At 36.8% G+C, this 8,695-nt stretch overlaps 1 long non-coding RNA gene across 1 annotated transcript; it reads left to right on the top strand.

Moving 5' to 3' along the window:
• Window positions 1–201: 201 nt before the first annotated feature.
• Window positions 202–6,184, top strand: LOC148912366 (uncharacterized). Its single transcript, XR_016119251.1, has 4 exons — window positions 202–314; window positions 2,438–2,564; window positions 5,241–5,314; window positions 5,966–6,184. It is a non-coding gene; the product is annotated as an uncharacterized LOC148912366 (long non-coding RNA).
• Window positions 6,185–8,695: the final 2,511 nt, after the last annotated feature.

Below are 8,695 nucleotides of genomic sequence, written 5' to 3'. Positions count from 1 at the left end.
CATATTGCTACGATTTTTTAAAAATATTATTTTTCCTCGCTTTAAAACATTGGACGATAAATGTTTACACATAAAACCTCAGCACGCATACATACATACAATAGAGTACCTACATAGCTTAATTAATAAGCATTCCAACGTGCAATCAGGGCCTGGTGCAATCCAAGTCAGCATGCGCGTTTATGCAAACCTTCGCGTCCTGAGCAGTTCGCTGGTGAAGAACGAGCGTTGGCGGTTTAAAGCAGAGAAAGCAAAACTAATGATTCCAGGGATGAATTACGAGTTCAATATGGAAGTACATTTGAAACTAGAAGGTATTTATGCTTGTTTTATTTTTGAATCACGAAAAGTATGCGTAATAGTTTACATATTTCGACTGTGAAGCCTCGCGGTCAACCACGGTGTGTTCAATATGGCCGCCTACCATTTTTCCATTTTCTCAGAAAGACTCTGATTTTAGCCCTTCATGTTTATCTTTGAATTTTGTAGTGAGTATATAAGCCTAATTAGCTATTATTTTCTGTAAAACGACTCATTTCGAGAAGCTGAAGACTTTATTAACCGCCTAAATAAGGGCAATTTTATGAGCAGGAAACCCAAAGGTCGTTAGATATATTGTACTCTTTTGCAAGAAAACTAGCATAGACTAGACATAAATGTGTGAACTAGGGCTTCTTATGGCATAGCTATTAAGCAATGCGAATTGGAAAGATGCTAAAGGAAAACGCGATTTCATAGCATGATTTTTGGTAATTACTAAATTTCGATAATATTGTAACTGGAGTAGCATCTCGGTTAGGGTTATGATAAAACAGTGAAGTAATGCTAGTATCGACGCATACATGTAAAAGGATGTGCAAAAGCAAAATAATTTATTCCTAATTTCAGTTTGCAATGGTTTTACCTTAGTTCAGACGAATTTTAGTGTTAACGTGCACTTGAAACGACTGGAACGTCTACACTTTACAGCGCTTTTCATAGTGCAGTTTTCGTATGACCATGAAAAGTTCACGGGACAGACAGGGTCGCCACACAGCAAGGGATACGCCAGACCAATCACATTGCACGAGAATTTACTCTCCAACCAATCACATACCCAGAACAAGGCATAAACACGGTGCGGACATGGTCATGCCAAGGTCACGGCAATGCAAGACCAATCATTTTGCGTGTCAAAAAAATCAGCCAATTAAAATTCTAGAAAGCATCGCGGTCAAGGCACGTCACGCTTATGGCACTGAGCTTTTCACAGTCATACAAAAACTGCTCTAATTCTACAACCTACTGTCTCCAGCATGCCAACGTTTTGGCTTCCGTCAATCAAATTCACAACAGGCCGAGTTTGTTTGGATTGTGAGCGACTGATAAAGGAATTCCTGTGACTTGACAGCCATTTTCACATATTGAATTGTGAACTTAGCTACAAAGTTCCAATAGTTCTTCCTGATCCTTATACAAATCTGATCAAGCATGAAAACAAACTAAAACATACTTAGTGAAAGACATTTCAATAATCATGTAGTTGTGGAGCCTGTCAGTGACAACATTTTTTCAAAACACTGTATGGCTGGATGCAGATGTACCAGCCCAAGCCTCGGTTTTGATCTCAATCTTACCATGACCTGATGATATTGGATGATTAAATAATAACGCTAGGTTAGAGTGCTAATTAAACAAATCACTTGATTTTTTGGCACATTGGAAACTTTGATTGTTCTATCGTCCAATGAGGAAAAGGCTGTTGGCAAGAAAAATCAGTTGTCTGAGCACTAGACTATATTCTGGGAAAGTTTTACTTCAGTGGCATTTTTATGGCATTTTTAGATAAGTTTTGGGTTTAGGTACCAACACACTGAGAATTGGTCACATCTGACCACACACTTCCAAGAAGGTAACCATGGCAACCAGGCCACAAGTCATTGCCTGGTACATGTCTCACGGATCACTCAATGGAGTACTCACTGAAAAGTAGGATGGGTGGGTGGGACATCAAATATGCAATATGTGCAATATGGGGTACCATGACAGAGCTGAAAAACGACAAGGCTGCTACTTTCGCTATTTTTTTAAATCTCTCATTCATGCTAAAAAACATTTAGTTTTTCATTCGTGTCTCTTGTGCTTTAAACTTTTCACAAAATTCTGCTAACCTCAAGCAATTCTACTTCAAAGTATTAGCGAAAATGTTAGTTTTTATGCTGATCAAAGTATCATCTCTCCCAACCTTCAAGGCGTTATATCTCAAATACGCATTCCTTAAATCTCCTTAAATTTTGGTATTTTGTTAAACAGCCCCAAAAGAGCCTGTTTATGAAATATAAAGCTTATTAGTGCATAAACATCGAAAGTAGAACCCACTTTTCTGCCCTGTCGGGTACCATGAGTTTGAGGGTTTGCACAGTAAAAGTGACATTTTTTTTCCTTTTTGCTCTACTAGGAACAAAGCATCATGGGATTGATTGATATGATAGCACTCTGAACCACTGACCTGGTAAAGAAACAAAACACTATACAAGAATGAATTACAAGCTCATTTGTAATGAAAGCACATTTGAAACTAAAAGGTATTTATGCTAGTTTTTATTTTCCAATAATATACATCTAGTTTTGTCATAAAAACCTGCTCAGCTTATAGAGTTAGAATTTCATTTTTTAAGGTAATATATAATGTGGCTTGAGCAGCTCTACAAGCTAAACTTTTGTCAATTTATTGTCATGTAATTTGTCATTCCTTCCTTCCTTCCTTCCTTCCTTCCTCCCTTCCTCCATTCATTCATCCATTCTTTCATCCACTCATTTATTCATTCATTCATTTATTCATTCATTCATTCTGTCAATAATTATTTAATTTATTCGTTCGTTCATTTATGTGTTCATTCATTCTTTCAATAATTAATCAATTTATTTATTTTATTTTGTCATTCATTCATTTGTTCATTCATGCATTTATTCACTCATTCATTCTGTTAATTATTTTGTTCATTGATTCATTGATTCATTCATTTATCTATTCTATCAATGATTAATTAATTAATTTTGTTATTCATTCAATTATTCTGTCATTCATTCAAATCATTCATTCATTTATTATGTCAGTCAGTTATTCATAGTAATAGCATTTTCTGCGGATGCATCACAATTGTGCATCATGGGATTGAAATGCAGAAAAGCCAAGCCAAGCTCATGCTAGTATCATGGGCTGTAGGAGAATATTTGGTTTGTGATGGGGAAAATGCTTGTTAGTATACCAAGTGAATAACTAATTACTCACTTGGATCTGTCTATCCATATTTTATTGATTGTTAGATGAATAAACATGAATTCAATAGTCTTTTTACCTCCTTTTCCTTCGATAAAACTTGCCATCTTTGTTTTATTGCTGAGGCTGCAATATTTTATTAGGAAAGACCGCAAATACCTCATTAACACAGGGAGCCCATTTTCTGTTGATCAGTATTCTGCTTTACTAAATATTAAAAGGGTAGGCCCAAAGTACAATTTCATCGTGCTAACCTTGATGCCAGATGATGACGTGCCATCTCCATATAAGGAAACTAAAACATACATACCCTGTCCCCTTCATCTATATAAGGAAACTACCATGTCCCCTTCATTTATATAAGGAAACTACCACGTCCCCTTCATTTGTTTTTTTTCAAGGGATTTTTCTTATTATAAATTGTAAATGTAGCTGATTTCACTATCTGAAGGACATGAACGAATCGAATCTCCTGTCATGAGCTATTTCATCATACAAAATGCAGCCATTGATTGTCTTAGGTTTAAGTAACTCGTATCACCGTTTAAAAATATTTTGATTTAAAAGCGTCTTATTTTGGATACTTCATTAGAGTTCATTAGGGTCCAATGTTTTAATTGCATACTAAGTTATAAGATGCATAGCAGTATTTGGATTTCCGATATATTTCAAGCTGAGCTGTCCATATTTTCAAAACAGTAAACAAATGTTAGCGCCAATGTTAGCTCGCCATTTCTTAATCATGCGCTAAAACATTCTTTTAAGTGCTTAGCAGTAAACGGGTTTCTAAGAAGAACATTTTTATTGACAGTAATTTAAGTAATAATATAAGGTAAAAAGCAATACTCGTATTGGGATCGAGAACGTTTTATTTGACGACAATGACAAGAACCAGTTGAGTGTAATTGTTTTCCAAGGAGTTCGCAAAACAACTTTGGGCCCATAATCTGAAACAAGGCCGTATGATGACAAAACAACTGGCACGGAGCTCAAAGCAATTCAAAGTGATCATGTGGTACATAACCCATACAAAACATCTCATTGGTTGAGAGGGGGGCAACGCCCACTTTGGGCCAACCCTCTTAATTTTTAGTAAAAAGAAAATACAACAGAAACTGGGCTCCCTGTTTTTATCATGTATTTGCGGTGTTTCATAATAAGATATAGCAGGCTCATTAGAAAGACAAAGATGGCGGTTAGGATTGAAGAAAACTAAGGAGGTAAAACAACCATTTAATTCATGTTTATTCATCAAAGACCAATGTAACAATCAATAAAACATGGAAAGACAGATCCAAGTGAGTAATTAATGATGTATTTGGTCTACAAACAATCATTTTACCCATCACAAACCAAATATTCTCCTACAGCCCATGCTAATATGCTGCAACAAAGTTTTGTAGTCCACATTGTTTGCAATTCATGGAGGAGCTATAGTTTTTCTACTGATATTCTTCTTATTCTCCACGTAATTGAAGCCTTTATTTGCAATGTTTGTTTGCATTTCAATTCCACAAAGCTTTGCGTTATCTATGCTATTCTTTCAATTTTCATTCATTTATTCATTTATTTATTTATTCATTTCATTTTTTTTATTTTTTCATTTTATTCATTTTTTCATTTTATTCATTTGTTCCTTTATTTATTTGTTATTGATTCTATAATTATTGCAATCATCTATCTGTTTGTACCTCCATCCATCCATCCATTCCTCCATTCTTCCATCATTCCTTCCATCCATTCATCTCTCCATCCATCCATCCATCCCTCCCTCCCTCCCTCCCTCCCTCTCTCCATCCATCCATCTCTCCATCCATCCATCCCTCCATCCCTCCCTCCCTCCCTCCCTCCCTCCCTCCCTCCCTCCATCCATCCATCCATCCATCCATCCATGTTATTCATGCTATTCTCAGTTCGATAGTCAAGAGGATTTAAAGAAGGGCAAAGCCCTTTTAATCTAAAAAAACTGTTTTTTCACCAGACAAACAAGTAAGCAAAAAAGGATTCTAGCAAATAAATTATGAGCCCAATTGGAAGTATACTGGAAACTAGAAGGTATTTATACTTGTTTTATGAAAAATAATTGAAATGCTTAGTAAAATACATTCTTTAAACCACTGTACAAATCTTTTTTTTTAAGTGTTGTGATAACATAAAGATATACAGGCTATGCTAGACTACCACTATGGACAGGGCAGAAAAACGGGTTCTACTTTCAACATTTATATGTTAATAATCTTTATATTTCATAAACAAGGCTCTTTGGGGGCTGATTAACAAAATACCAAAATTTGGGGAAATTTAAGGAATGCGTATTTGAGATATTACGCCCTGAACGTTGGGAGAGATAATATTTTGATCAGCACAAAAACTAACATTTTCGCTAATACCTTGAAGTAGAATTGCTCGAGGTTAGCAGAATTTTGTGAAAAGTTTAAAGCACAAGAGACACGAATGACATACTAAACGTTTTTAGCATGAATGAGAGATAAAGAAAAAAATTGTGAAAGTAGCAGTCTTGTCATTTTTCTGCTCTTATGTACTTAGATGTTTCCGAGTCTCTAGGATTTTATTGCGCATGCACAGTAACCCAAGAGGGCTCTTTGTCTTGCCATCATCATTTGAGGAGTGACAAATACATTGAAAAAATTAACATTATGCACAGAGAGCCAGTAGAATATACTCAAATGGTTTTACTTTTTTTAGGTACAATACTTCATAGGATTACTTCAAAGATGATAGAACTTACTTCACAGACTACACAAGCAAAACATTAGCAAGCAAAACATTAGCAAGCAAAACATTAGCAAGCAAAGCATCGGAAGCATTCACAAGGTAACATGTTAAATTTGAACTGTATGTGCTAGTCAAGACTGAGACATGAACATCAAGCATTCAAGACTACTGAGCTGAAATAATAGAAAAATAAACAACATAATTGATATTAAATATTAAAAATAAAATATAAACTTTAAATTAAAAGATAAACAATAAATATATAAAAAATTAAATTTTAAAGTCAAAACTTTATTATCAATTATTAATGAATAATAATTAACAAAAGACACTGTAGGACGGAATGATAGGAAATGAGGGTTGGTGAGAATGTGTCCCTTGGGTCTGACAACCAAAAACACTGGATGACGAAATGATAGGAAATGAGGGTTGGTGCAAATGTCTCCCTGGGGTTTGACAACCAAAAACACTGGATGACAGAATGGTACATTGGTTTGAATATGTCCCTGGGGTCTGACAACCAAAAACAAATAATGAGGGAATTATGCAAAATGAGGGTTGGTCAGAATGTGTCCCTGGGGTCTGACAACTCAGAGAAAGATGGGGAGGGAATAAAGGGTACCAAATAAAGCTCCCAATATCAGGCATACAAAAAGGTGGACCTCTCCTTTCTGGGGTCTGGGGTAAACGAGACCCTCGGTGTTCTTTTACTTAATGCTGGACGTGGTGTTAGTGAAGGAATGTCCGTCTACTGATTCGTAAGATGGAAGTAGAAAAATATGTTCCTTCTGGGAGTAAGGAGGTTAAATATTCAACTCCTTGGTGTTTCTCCATGTTGGCCCATACTCCTGCAGGTATGCGGGATTGATATATGGGTTCTGATTGGAGAGATTCCATTCAGATGATCGTTATTTGACGTGATGATTAAAGCAAGCAAACAAAAAAAATCCTTTCTGGGGTCTGGGGAAAACAAGTCCCTCGGTGTTCTTTTACTTAATGCTGAACGTGGTGTTAGTGAAGGAAGTCCGTCTACTGATTCGTAAGATGGAAGTAGAAAAATATGTTCCTTCTGGGAGTAAGGAGGTTAAATATTCAACCCCTTGGTGTTTCTCCATGTTGGCCCATACTCCTGCAGGTATGCGGGATTGATATATGAGTTCTGATTGGAGAGATTCCATTCAGATGATCGTTATTTGACGTGATGATAAAAGCAAGCAAACAAACAAAAAATCCTTGCTGGGGTCTGGGGAAAACAAGACCCTCGGTGTTCTTTTACTTAATGCTGGACATGGTGTTAGTGAAGGAACGTCCGTCTACTGATTCGTAAGATGGAAGTAGAAAAATATGTTCCTTCTGGGAGTAAGGAGCTTAAATATTCAACTCCTTGGTGTTTCTCCATGTTGGCCCATACTCCTGCAGGTATGCGGGATTGATATATGGGTTCTGATTGGAGAGATTCCATTCAGATGATCGTTATTTGACGTGATGATAAAAGCAAGCAAACAAACAAAAAATCTTTGCTGGGGTCTGGGGTAAACAAGACCCTCGGTGTTCTTTTACTTAATGCTGGACGTGATGTTAGTGAAGGAAGTCCGTCTACTGATTCGTAAGATGGAAGTAGAAAAATATGTTCCTTCTGGGAGTAAGGAGCTTAAATATTCAACTCCTTGGTGTTTCTCCATGTTGGCCCATACTCCTGCAGGTATGCGGGATTGATATATGGGTTCTGATTGGAGAGATTCCATTCAGATGATCGTTTTATTTGACGTGATGATAAAAGCAAGCAAACAAACAAAAAGTCCTTCCTGGGGTCTGGGGAAAACAAGACCCTCGGTGTTCTTTTACTTAATGCTGAACGTGGTGTTAGTGAAGGAAGTCCGTCTACTGATTCGTCAGATGGAAGTAGAAAAATATGTTCCTTCTGGGAGTAAGGAGGTTAAATATTCAACTCCTTGGTGTTTCTCCATGTTGGCCCATACTCCTGCAGGTATGCGGGATTGATATATGGGTTCTGATTGGAGAGATTCCATTCAGATGATCGTTATTTGACGTGATGATAAAAGCAAGCAAACAAACAAAAAATCTTTGCTGGGGTCTGGGGTAAACAAGACCCTCGGTGTTCTTTTACTTAATGCTGGACGTGATGTTAGTGAAGGAAGTCCGTCTACTGATTCGTAAGATGGAAGTAGAAAAATATGTTCCTTCTGGTAGTAAGGAGCTTAAATATTCAACTCCTTGGTGTTTCTCCATGTTGGCCCATACTCCTGCAGGTATGCGGGATTGATATATGGGTTCTGATTGGAGAGATTCCATTCAGATGATCGTTTTATTTGACGTGATGATAAAAGCAAGCAAACAAACAAAAAGTCCTTCCTGGGGTCTGGGGAAAACAAGACCCTCGGTGTTCTTTTACTTAATGCTGAACGTGGTGTTAGTGAAGGATGTCCGTCTACTGATTCGTCAGATGGAAGTAGAAAAATATGTTCCTTCTGGGAGTAAGGAGCTTAAATATTCAACTCCTTGGTGTTTCTCCATGTTGGCCCATACTCCTGCAGGTATGCGGGATTGATATATGAGTTCTGATTGGAGAGATTCCATTCAGATGATCGTTATTTGACGTGATGATAAAAGCAAGCAAACAAACAAAAAATCCTTCATGGGGTCTGGGAAAAACAAGACCCTTGGTGTTCTTTTACTTAA

The sequence above is a fragment of the Actinia tenebrosa genome, unplaced genomic scaffold (genome assembly GCF_029948245.1).
Source record: "Actinia tenebrosa isolate PJP-AT-01 unplaced genomic scaffold, QUT_ActTen_1.0 PGA_scaffold11__36_contigs__length_13525064, whole genome shotgun sequence".
NCBI classification, from domain to species: domain Eukaryota; kingdom Metazoa; phylum Cnidaria; class Anthozoa; order Actiniaria; family Actiniidae; genus Actinia; species Actinia tenebrosa.
Note: the sequence above shows the minus strand (reverse complement) of the source record. Positions and strands in the feature narration are given on the sequence as shown.